The sequence below is a fragment of the Zalophus californianus genome, chromosome 14, assembly GCF_009762305.2.
Source record: "Zalophus californianus isolate mZalCal1 chromosome 14, mZalCal1.pri.v2, whole genome shotgun sequence".
Taxonomy (NCBI): Eukaryota; Metazoa; Chordata; class Mammalia; order Carnivora; family Otariidae; genus Zalophus; species Zalophus californianus.
In genome coordinates, this window is record NC_045608.1 from 35,721,963 (window position 1) to 35,734,512 (window position 12,550).

The 12,550-nt window shown below is 43.0% G+C and overlaps 1 pseudogene; it reads right to left on the reverse strand.

Moving 5' to 3' along the window:
• Positions 1–6,035: 6,035 nt before the first annotated feature.
• Positions 6,036–7,181, reverse strand: LOC113912350 (annotated as a pseudogene).
• Between the last annotated feature and the right edge of the window lie 5,369 nt (positions 7,182–12,550).

Sequence of the window (12,550 nt, forward strand, 5' to 3'; positions counted from 1 at the left end):
CGAGTCATTAAGGAACAGACTCCATCTAGTTCTCCTCGACCTCCTGGTATGAGATGGCTGTTGGAGATCCTTCCATCGTATTCATATTTCAGGCAACAATACTAAGGATGGGGGAGTTCTTTCTCCTTCCCACACGATGCTTCCTCTTATATCTCATAGAGACCTTGGCATCCCCTGTAAGGGAGGCTGGGCTGTGCATCCTTCTGCTACAGTGGGCACGAGATGGCTAGAGAACAGCCATCACCCCTTCCAAAACTTCTGTTGGTTTAGGTGGATTATTTTCGGATCACCAACAGTGTTCCCTGCCAACAAAATTAAAGAACCTGGTCGGATATTGTTAGATACAAGGCACCGGAAATACTTGGCTATTACCTGAATGTTAAAGCCAAGATAAAGGCATCCAGAGTGAACAAAACAAGTTCAGGGATATGTGCCCCTGGCACAGAAATCAGGAGCGGAGCAAGTGGGCACGCGCAGAGAGCAGGCAGAGTTGGCAGATGTGAGCACAGCAGCATGAGCACTGGTCACCAGCTGGACGTCAGACACAGTCTCATGAGAGCCATGTCAGCGCCCTGATGTCGTTGGCAGACAGGGGAGGAGAGAGGAAGTGTGAGATGCACACATATTCTGAAGACAAAAGCAGACAAGTCCACGAAGACCTGGGTATGCAGAGGTTCTAGGGAGATTTCTTCCACAAACCAGTGGCTGGAGAACCAACCTGCTGGCTTTCTGCTTTGATAGAATTGTTATCCATCACTTCGTCCTGTCTTCATGGGTTGGAACAAGTCACGCTCTTCATCTGTGCCCCTTGTACTAGCTACGTATTAACTCCACGTCTTGTGTCACCCCTTTGTGACTCAGACGTCACAAGGCCTTTTTTGTCCTGCTGTCCTCCACTCAGGCTGAGGGTAGGACCATTTTCCAGCCCATCTGAGAAGGAAGCATGAGGCAGATTACCTTAAACCATGAAAAAAATTATAAAGGGCCAACAAATGACAGTCCTGCTTCGCGTACACTGCTCAGGGGGAGTCTGCTTCTCCCTCTCCCTCTGCTTGCCCCTTCCCCTGCTTGTGCTCTCTCTCTCCCACTCTGCCAAATAAATAAAATCTTTTAAAACTTAAATATAATTAGCTTTAAGTGAAAAGAGAGTACCGTGGCTATGTTGAAAACATCACTACTTCCTGTTTTACCAGCTTATCAAAGAACCTGCAAAAGTTTATTGCACCATGACAAAAATTGGCCAAGGTACATCAATGAAGGAAATGATCAGTAATTTTAAACACCTCTGGTTTTGATCAAGTTCTTCAGCAGACCTGGAAAAAAACACCTAAAGATGTTGGCCATAGGGGGATGAGGGGCTCAAATGCAGTGGCCAACCCAATGCATTGCACAGTGATGTCCAGTGGTCAATAAATAATCCCCCCTCCACCCTACAGAGCTTCTAATGAAATTTTTTAGTGTCTTGCACTCAAAATAGAATAGCAAAAAAAAAAAAAAATAGAAAGCAGCCAAAGATCACAAGATACCCTCAAAATGGAATACACAAACTAAAACAAAGGAATAAGGAAGTCAAAGGAGACAGCGACAGCATAGAAAACAGAAAAAATAATTTTTTAAATCATAATCTACAGTTTCATAGTTTCACAAAGCAAGAACAGTGGGTCCACTCCCCCGATCAGGATAAAACTTTGATAGAAGAAATGAAAAATTGAAAAGAATTTGGTGATAAAAAGATGAAAATTCACCCAGAATGTAGAATAACAACAAAAGAAGCAATATAGGAGGAAACTAATGAGAAAATTGAATGGTCATTTTAGAAGGTACTACAAATACTAGGTATTCTGGAAATGTAGAATAGCAAAAAGTAGGGTAGAGAATATGATCAGGCAAGTGATTCAAGACTCATCAGAACTGAAAGGTATGTGTGTCCAGTTTGAAAGGGCTCAATGAGTGTTCAACACTTTGTAGGGAAAAAGGTCCATCTGAAGGCACATTAGTAACCTTTTGGAATATTAAGAGAAAGAATTGAGTTTTAAGCTTTCCAAATAAAAAAACAGGTAATAGAGAAAAGACCAGAAATCGGAATGGTGAGAGACTTCTCAATAGCAAACCTGGATATTAGAAAAACAGAGGAACAATGCTTTTAAAATGCCAAGGGGAAACCTCAACCTCAAATTCTATTATCTAGTCAGATTATTAATCAAGAATAAAGGTGGGGGAAAGAGAGACTTAGGATGTGCAAGATTTCAAAATTTACTGTCCACGTATTCTTTTTCAGAAAGCTACTGGAAGACGTCCTTCACCAAAATAAGGGAGTGAGCCCAGAGAAGGAAGCCATGGGACCCAGGTGGCCAGCCTTTCACACGAGAAGGAGGTGACGGGGGGACAAACAGTTTAGAATAAGACAGGGGGTGCTCCAAGAAGGAGGTCTTATAAAAAGGGATGAAATTGGTAAGATGATCTGATGTACTTGAATAAACTGAGAGGAGATTATATAAATGATAGAAAATTTGAGGATAAATTATCAAGCGACACAGATAAAAACCATAACAAAATAAATGGTTAAAGAGAAATTTAGCCAGTGTTCACATGTATATCATATGTAATTATCATAAGAATGCAAGCTTTCGTGTGTGTTTACGTGGGTTGGGGTATAAAAGAGTTGTGTCTTAATCTTCTATAACAGACACCAGTAAGTACTATCTGAAAATTAAAGGAAATATCAAGAAATCTCAGTACTCATAATGTATTTCGTAATAACCAAAGAAAAATCTAGAAGACCTTGCCTTCTAAGGAGTCAGAGAAGCCTGGAGAAGGGGACTAATTTTTATTACAAAACTTTGACTTTTAAAATACTTCCAATTCATAAAACTTTGCTTGGAAGGGAGGAAGAAAAGAAAGAAGGGAGGAGGTGGACCTGATAAATTAGTTCATATCAAGATAATTATGATCCATAACAGTTTAATATATTACCGTTCTCAAGAGCATGTGCATTTTGAAGGTGACAAATTCACTTACACTTTAACCCAAAGTAATGAATCAGGCCTCATAATGGGTAACGTGTGGGAGCCACATAATCTGAAATTACGTGACACCTTGGAAATCACAAGTGGAAATGGAAGGAATGCGGATAGCTAGATTAAAGAAGGGAAGTTACTTCAGAAGGCCAGAGAACTTTGCGGTAAGTATTGCACTGTTTATCTCCTGGTCTTAAGAGGCTGGCAGGTGGGTGAGGGGGAAATAGAGCTGAGTTGGAGCTTGAGGAGCTCAAGGAAGTAGAGGACTCATCAGAGGATTGGAGGCAGACAGGAATAAAGTTGAAACTGTGTCCGTTTGCATGTGTGTGTGTGTGTGTGTGTGTGTGTGTGTGTGTGTGTGTGTGTGTGTGTGTGTTGGGGCAGAGGTACCTGCTAGGAAGGACCTGGGGATTCAAGGGCAGGAGCTGAAGCCAAAGCTGCTAGGTGCAAGTGGAGGTGCATCCTGAGTCCTTTTTCAACATCTGTGCAAGGGTTATGTGTGAGAAAAACTCTCAGAGAGTGTTTGCGGAAGTGTCAATGTGTACAGATATTTGCACAGAGACACTGCAGTGTTATCTATAATGGTAAGAAATAATTCTTATTTACAAATTTTGTGGGGCTTTTTTAGTAACAAGGTAAGTATATGTCTGTGCATAACTCTGCATTGAGCTGTTATTAAAATGATGCTAATGAAGAATTTGGTAATACGGAGACATTATGTTAAAAAATTTGGAGGTAATGAAACAGTGTATCTATTATCACAAAGTTTGTTTAAAAATATGTAAGAGGACAAAAAACCTGAAAAAAATACAATGAAGTAACAGCAAAAAGAATATAAGTGATTTCTTTCCCTTTTTAAGCTCTCTGTCAAGGTTTTATAATGAACATGTATTGCTTTTAGTGGAAATTGTAATAAATTCTTGCCCGACTAAGCTCCTGCAGCTCCGATAGATTTTTACCATTGGAATCTCATAACATACAACTTTTTCAAAGGTACCCCAAGATTCTAAGTCCCTTCTAGTAATTTACCCTTAATTTCTAAATAGCTATTGAATTTTGAAAAGTTAATTTAAAATTCATTCATAATATCTTTCTATCCTCAGAGTTATTGTGGATCTCAAGTAATTCTTCATATTCTCTGCTAGAGGTCTCGAGGATATTCCAAGTGGATCAAGAAGTTGCTATAGGAGTGCCTTTGTGGCTCAGTCAGTTAAATGTTTGCCTTTGGCTCAGGTCATGATCTCAGGGTCCTAGGATCGAGCCCCCCAACAGGATCACTGCTCAGCGGGGAGCCTTCTTCTCCCTGTCCACCTTGCTCTCTCTCAAATGAATAAAAATTTTAAAAAGAAGTTCCTATACTATTCTTTGAACATGATTTACTAAAGATTTTTTATTAGATTTTACTCCAGGCTCTGTAGGGGTCATAATTAAGAAATACATCTGTCATTCAAACTGGAATACATCAAATCCAAAGGGCACAGAGAGTGTTCGCAGGCAGTGCTGTTCATGTCTCCCTGAAAGCAAGATAATATCAGACGGGAGGGAGTCCTATATATATTGCATTCCAAAGCACTGATATTGAACTACAAACTGACAGAAACATTAAAACACAGAGAAACCTGACATGTTCTACTGAAATTTCTTTTCCCAAACGTAGCCAGACTTCGGGCCTTGAGAATTGTTGAAAAATTCTGAAATATCTCCTATATTTGCTGTTTCCTTGTCACACAGAAAAGGCTACATGGCTTTTTCTCCTGGACTTGCCAGAGATTCGTGGTACGGGGTCGTGGAGAGATAGATGAGCATGTTAATTCCTAAGGCTTGAGAGATTTTTTTTTTTTTATAATATAGTTAGGCTTATTTGTCTTAATCTGCATTCCATCCTGGCTTTCCCTGACAGCATGGTTAATTAAAAAATTTTACATACACTACAAGTCACTGGTTGTGCTATATAGTTTTTTGTGTTTTGACAAATTCAGAGTTCTGTATCTACCACCATAATACCAATACAGAAGAGTCCCATTAACCTAAAAATTCCTTTGTAGTAAACTTCCTTTCCCTAAACCTGGCAACCACTGATCTGTTTTCCATCCCTATAGTTTTGTCTTTTCCAGAAGGTCATATGAATGGAATCATATAATATTTAGATTTTTAGGTCTAGCTTCTTTCACTAAGCAAAGTGCTTTTAAGATTTGTCTAGGTTGTTGCACGAACCAATAGTTCATTCCTTTTTACTGCTGAGTATAGATAACCTTATTACATGGACATACCACAGTTTGTCTATTTACCTGTTGAAGGACACCTGGGTTATTTCTAGTTTTGGCAATTGTGAATAAAGCTGCTATAAATAGTCATATATGGGCTTTCGTATGAACACAAACTTTCAGTTCTCTTGGATAAACACCCGGGAGTGGAATGGCTGGGCTGTATAGTAAATGTATGTTCACGAGAAACTGCCAAACACTTTTGCAAAGTGGATATTGTGCTTTGCAATGAATGGCCGTTCTGCTGTCCCACATCTTCTCTAGCATTTGGTTGTCCACACTCTTTTTCAACTGGAAACTGCTGCCCCACCCCAACTCTGACTTCTTTCTTCTTTTTGGCTTCTGCCTGGATTACAAACTAACCCATATTCTCGCTTTGCATCCTGCTGGTATTCACAAAGGTAATGATTTTAAACCCCCTCATGTTTCCACTGTGCACAAAAGAACTATCGAATTTTTAATCTACTAACCATCTTATAAGGCAGTTTCAGCAAACATTCTTAGGTTAGTATGAGAGATAACAGCACCATGCTTGAGAAGAATTCCTTTCTGGCTTTCTCAGAAGTTGGCTTTTGTTAGTTCCTTAACTTCTGTGTATCTCAGCCTCTTTGTAGTCTACTTGAACGAACCCACTGAAATACAAGGATGGTCAGTGGTCTTCACCACACCCTATAGTGGCCATGGATCCGGCAGAATAGACTACTCCACACAGCTCTCCAACTGGATGCCTGGGTCCCAATGCATCAGGAAGGAGCTATGTGTCTGGCCCCTGCTTGGAGTCCCTGTCTCCTGACTTGGCAGCTAGCACATTCTCATAGTCGCTAGAAATGTCATTTGACATTTCTTCTCCATGTTTTATCTGACTAGTCTCACTCTGTGCAGATGGCTGACAGGTCACATGTTCCCCTAGAGCCAGGAACGTCCCTGACTGCATGACAAATTGGATGTGGGTACCTGGACCATCCGTCCGGCCTTCCACATGGTTTGAGGAGGTCACTTCTTTGAGGAGCGTTTGAGGAGGTCACTTCTTCCTCCACCTGCTGCTGGTTTCCATTGGTAAGTGCTGATGGGATATTTTCATAATCTCTGTAGCACTGGAAAGCCATCTGGGGCTGCTTCCCTTGGAGGGTCTCCAGATTCAACCCTGCCATATTGACATAGTCATTTGAGGTCTCAGAAGAACTGTCCTCAGTGCTGGGTGGATCATCACTCTCAGATCCTGGAGACCAAAAACGGGTGCGGTCACTGGCGTTCCCACAGCCCTTGTCTTTTTCCTCAGTAAGCTCCAGCTCCTGGGCATGTGGGAGGGCAACGAGGTTCGCGGGGGTGCTGTTGGTAGAAGCTAGAGCCTTAGCAATCTCCTCTGCTGTGGGGACCTTGATGTAATCTCTCGAATCCTCTGAAGAAATGCTCTCAGGCAGGGCGCCTGGGTGGCTCAGATGGTTAAGCGTCTGCCTTCGGCTCAGGTCATGATCCCAGGGTCCTGGGATCGAGTCCCGCATCAGGCTCCCTGCTCCTTGGGAGCCTGCTTCTCCCTCTGCTTCTCTCTCTCTCTCTCTCCCTCTCTCTCTCTCTCCCTCTGTCTCTCATGAATAAATAAATAAAATCTTTAAAAAAAAAAAAAGAAATGCTCAGGCAGTCTCGGGCTGCTTTGACATTGACATAGTTTGCTGAGGGAGTGAGGTCCCCACACATCTGGAGCCCTGTGGGACTTGAGAGATGCTCAGCTTCTTGTCTTCCCCTTTACCTGCTCTTTCCAGATTATTCACATTCAGAAGGGTTCCTCAAACGCTTGTGTGCTGTTTTGTGAAGGAATGGATTTCACGGATGACAAGGATTTTTTCCAGCTGCATCTCAGCAGTGTTGACGTACTTGCTGAGAAAGGTTTGGTGCGGTGCATTTCCTTGTAACAAACACCTCACGGAACCACAAGATGGCTCTGTAGCCACAGCAAAAGTTTAGCTAAATCTCAAAAACCGGTCCCTATTACCGAATCTTACTGGGTGAGGCAATCATTCACCAGGCTTCTACGGGGCGGTGTTAGATAGTGATGATAGCTACTCTGCATCCTGGGTAAGTTCTAGAGAGGTAATTTTTTTCTTTAATGACTGGGCAAGTAGGTGGTCATTTCTTCAAGTGAGGGTGACATGAGAGGTTCTGCCAGTGTGGACTCAGAAGAAGGGTCAGCATTCCCCTGCTCCCCAAGCTATTTCTAAAGAATTATCTGCACGCTCCATTCAGAAAATCTCTGTGCACGGTATCTGTCATTTAATATTACTTCCCTATGCCCCTCGTGTACTGAGGCTCCTAAACTCAATCAAAAACAGCACCTCAGCTGAGCGAGCTCGCTCTCCCTCAGCGACTGTCCAGCTCCCCTGAACGCTAATGATCTGAGTCTTGATTCCATGTCAGCCACCCACAACAGGAACATTTCTTTTTTTTTTTTTAAGATTTTATTTATTTGACAGAGAGAGACACAGTGAGAGAGGGAACACAAGCAGGGGGAGTGAGAGAGGGAGAATCAGGCCTCCTGCTGAGCAGGGAGCTCGATGCGGGGCTCGATCCCAGGACCCTGGGGTCATGACCTGAGCCGAAGGCAGATGCTTAACGACTGAGCCACCCAGGCACCCCAACAGGAACATTTCTAACAATTGCCAGGTGACTCCAGTTCTAAAGACCTTAAACTCCATTATTTCTTCCCAGGTCCTCTACCCCAGTGGTTGGCAAACTTTAGGGTACATCAGAGTCTTCCAGGGGAAGATTTGAACCCAGCTGGCTGGGGCCCATCTCCAAAGGTTCTGATTCAACAGTTCTGGGGTGCAGCCCATGGATGTGCATTTCTCAGAAAAAGCCAAGTGATGCTAAATGTCCCAGTGATGCCCGGCCACAGTTGAGAAGTACTACTTTGAAAGTTCTTAGCCTTGACTAAGGCTAAGATGTAGTTGAATCCAGTGTGAGTCAAGTGTGTAAATCAAGTGTGAGTCTCTGGTGTCTCTTGCTCAGCTGGTTACCAATACGGATGCAAGGAAAACAGGGTCCTGATGATCTTCCCCAGACCCCGGCCGATGTCACATTACCCCGTCCCGCTCCAAGGCTAATTTGTCCATCTGGGCCCTGGATCCTGTACCCTCTCACTTCCCCAGGTACAAAGTTCTATCAATCAACCCTTCCCCAGGGTGGCTGGGTGGCTCAGTCAGTTAAACGTTTGCCTTCAGCTCAGGTCATGACACCAGGGTCCTGGGATCAATTCCCACATGTCCTCACCAACCTGGCCTCTTCCACGGAGCCTGAAGACTCAGCCTCTGAAGGCTCCCAGGGCCCCACCATGGCTGGGCTGGGTGCTCCCTTATTATGTATTCCCCTGACACCAGGTGTGTAGGTCTAGTTTATAGCTTAATGTGTTGCACTCTGTCTCCTCCTCTCTATTTCCCCCATAGAGGCTGGGAGGCCGTTGAGTTCCTTGGGGATTCTGCATCCCCAGTGCCAAATACAGAGCTTAGTGGTAGGGGCTCAACAAATGTTCGGTCTCACAAATGATCCAGCTCCATTCAAAGGGGTCTGAAGGCCAGGTGAGAGTACTGAATAACCAAGGCTCTGCAACTTAGTGGTTGGGTGACCTTGGTTTTCATTTCTGTATCCATAAAATGAGATGGTGATTTTAGCTGAGTGAGTGTCAGGCGCTCAGTGGGCATTGTTATTGATGGGGCTGTAACCTAGATTCTGTGAGGATCTGTTTATCAGGCCATTATGGGGAAGGTGGGTGGGGGGAATGGCTTCGCTGCATGTCAGGAGGACGGAAGACGAGGGTGAGGAAGGGACAAGGAGAGAGAACTACAAGGGAACTCTGGGAAAATGAGTGAAAAACATAAACAACTTTGTTTACTCCAGAAAAACAAAAACTTCCATTTCTTCTTGTGTGTGTGCGCGCGCATGTGAACATATGTGTTCATGTGTGTGCGCCTGTGTGTGTAAGTGGCACAGTTTGTACGCTGGGATTTTTGGTCCTGGACATTTGAACATGAGTCTGTAAGAAGATATGTCTCGTTATTTAACTACTTTGAATCCTAATTCCTCATTTATTAATCAGGGAATATAATGCTTGTTTAATAGAGATACCCCAAGAACTAAGTTGTGCTTTAAAAGATTTTTTCAACCTCCTTTTGAAAGGCGTGACATAAGGATAGAGGACTATCGTGATGTTATCGTGAGTCAGCCTTATCAGCTCTGCATCTCGTTGAATTTTTTTAAAATAGATTTTTCATTCTCTTTCTCACCGGCTATCACAGATGCTGGGAGAAGTCTAAAATATAATAAACCGTGATAAAAATAAACGGAAATGGATCAAAAATGGAAGAATTGATAAGAAGTCATTACGTATGGCTCTGTTATAAAATAGATCAGACATAAGTGAGTGTAAAAGTTATTTTACTTCATAAAGTCGTCACTATGTGAATTAATTTTTCAGATTAAAAACATTCCCAGTCCAGCAAAAAAAGAGTCAACATTATTTTCTCTCTTAGCTTTGCTGGACTACCTTTCAAAATACCCTGGCTGTTTAGAGTTGAGGTGTGTATTATTGACATAACAGAACTTACACTAAACTCACTTCCCATTGCTTAATAGTACAATTATATTAACACATCAAGTTCTATCACCTGCATGAAGCCAGAACATAGACTGGGGCGTCCCCAGCCTCCCACAATGATGGCTCGTCTTATCTCACCAAAAGGTAGGCTTTGTGAAGCCACATGGCTCACTCCTACCAGTAATGACCTCTGAAGGTTTCTTAGATATGGCCAAGTCTTGAACTCTGTTGTCTCATCTTTTCAATCACCGAAACCCAGTAAAAGAGTGACACACTGTTTCTAACTCCCTAACGTCAGGGGGATATTGATGATTATGTTGGCTTCCTTCTTTGGTCATCAGTGTCACCCTCGCCAAAAAGGAAAGGAAGATTTCCGGGGGGAGAGTATGGAGAAAATGAACTTAAGGATGTAAGAAAATTAAAGGGGGAGGGAACTTTAGACAGAAGCTCCACATTGGCATGGGGGCTACAATTAGCCCCAGAGCAGCTGGTGTGGTTGACTAGAGCCCAGTGCCTTGACCTGGAATTGGGTCCCCCATTAGTAGGTGTGTCCCATGAGAAGACCCTGGGACATCACAGAGCTTGGTTATCATTAACAATGTTCAACAATAAACTTACTATCTAGGCTTGTGGGTCAATCCAAAGAAACATTCATGATTCACTTATTTATTCATTAACATTCCTGAGTACCACGTCAGAGGAATTACCTAGGAAAACATCCAACCAAATCAAACCCAAACTCATTGGCTGTTCTGAATAAATCCAGATACACTCTTTTCCTGGAGCCTTTGTTTTTTTCTCCCCTGCTGCTATGACTCTTGCCCTCAAAAGACTCATCCTGGTTTTCCAAGATGACAGTGGGGTTGAAGATTCAAATATTCGAAAGTGGGTTACCCTAGCTGACGAACCTGCATATTTGAAGATATAATATCACTGCCTCCAGGCTCTGATTACCTTAATGAATCCAGTCTTCTGATGTCTCTGAAGGAAAATGTGTTCCTGAATAAAAATAATGGTCATGTTTTCATTACCTTCTGGAAACAGGGTGCCCGTTGAGGAAGGCTGCTTCCACTGAAGAATTCACCAAAGAAGAGGTATAAAAGGTTTAAATAGCCTGATACCACTTTTGTCATCCAGGGTGCTGGAAAAAAATTCAATACATAGTCTCATCCTCAAAACGCGTGCCTTTAAATTTAGCAGCTCCGTGCCTGCCCCCTCTTAGAAAGCTCACTGACCAGCAAGTAACTGGCCCTTGCTTCTTTTTCTCCTACTTATCCAACTGCTGAAGTAGACTTATCTTGATGTATTTGAAAAAACTTAAAGTACAAATGCCAATTATCTTAAAATGAAGGCCATTTCCTAATTTTCTATAGCGGGTTGTGTGAATTTTGTACTAGTAAAAGGATAAGGAACATGAATGTCCCCTCCAAGACAATTAATTCACACATCGTGAAAAATAGCGGCACTTGACAGAACAGTGGGGGGTTTTGTACCGGAAAGGCTGCATCAGAGTGGCTGATGCCCCTGGAGTCAAAGGGAGACACAGACACAGTATGTTGGAGGAGATCAGCAGAGCAGAGACCCACCCAATTTCTTATAAAAGGGCACATTATAGGTTTTTCCTGTTGATCAGTCAGAGAATTAGTAGTGGCTGAACTTCCTAAGACTTCAAAGAACTCAGTGATTCATTTATTTCTTCAGTTCTGCTGATGGGAACTCTCTGGCTGCCAGTCCTGATCATGGGAATTATCCATGTGGTCTGTTCAGAGTTGGGGAGGCTTCCCAAACTTGGCCAGTCCCAGGAGATGGCACGGATCCACTGGAATAGTGGTATTTTATTTCCCTCTGGGGAGGACAAGGTGCTTGAAAATCACGATGCTCTGAGCAGTCGTTAGACTGTGGGAAAGGGTGAGCCCCTTCATATTCATAGACCAACGTGTTACAATTTAGTGCCGTCTGCCCACGTGCTGGCCACGGGACTACATGCGCGACATGCATTTTCTCGCATTTTCTTTCCCAACAAACTTGTGGAAGCAGCATCATTACCTAGAATAACAAATGAGGAAACAGGTTTTGAGAAGCTAAGTGGCTGAACCAGTGATGTGCTGCAAACAGGCCCAGAGAAATACGCTATAAGGTAAGATAACCCTGGTGTGCAGCTTTGTGGGTTTCCATGGCACAATATGCCCTTTCTGGCCAGTTACAAGGTACCAAAACTATACCACTGCCTTACAGAATTCATGCATATTTAACCAGCTCTCCCAGGCTGATGGAGCTGACTCTAGTATCGATCTCCCTGAATTCCCCCCCAACTTCCCTTCAAATGAGTAAACGTGGGGTCAGTGAGTGAGAGCAAGGCCAGTATTTGGAGCAGTTCCCCATTGGACGTAGGAGTGAAGGATTAATGATTCACTGGTTCATACAACAAACATTTATTGTTTCTACAGGTTCGCCTGATAACAGAAGCCAGCAGGATTTTATTTCCGGTAAAGGATTTTGGTCTATGTCAGAGTGATAGATTTTAGTGCCTCATGGAGGGCATCCTGTGGCCAGCTATGTTGCCTGTGGCTGCCAAGCACAAGGGGACAGAGGAGGCCTACTAAAAAGCCCTTACTCCACTCTCTGTGCCTTTACTACCTGCCATCTTGCCATCTATGAGTTATTTTCTGTCACTGTGTTAGTGT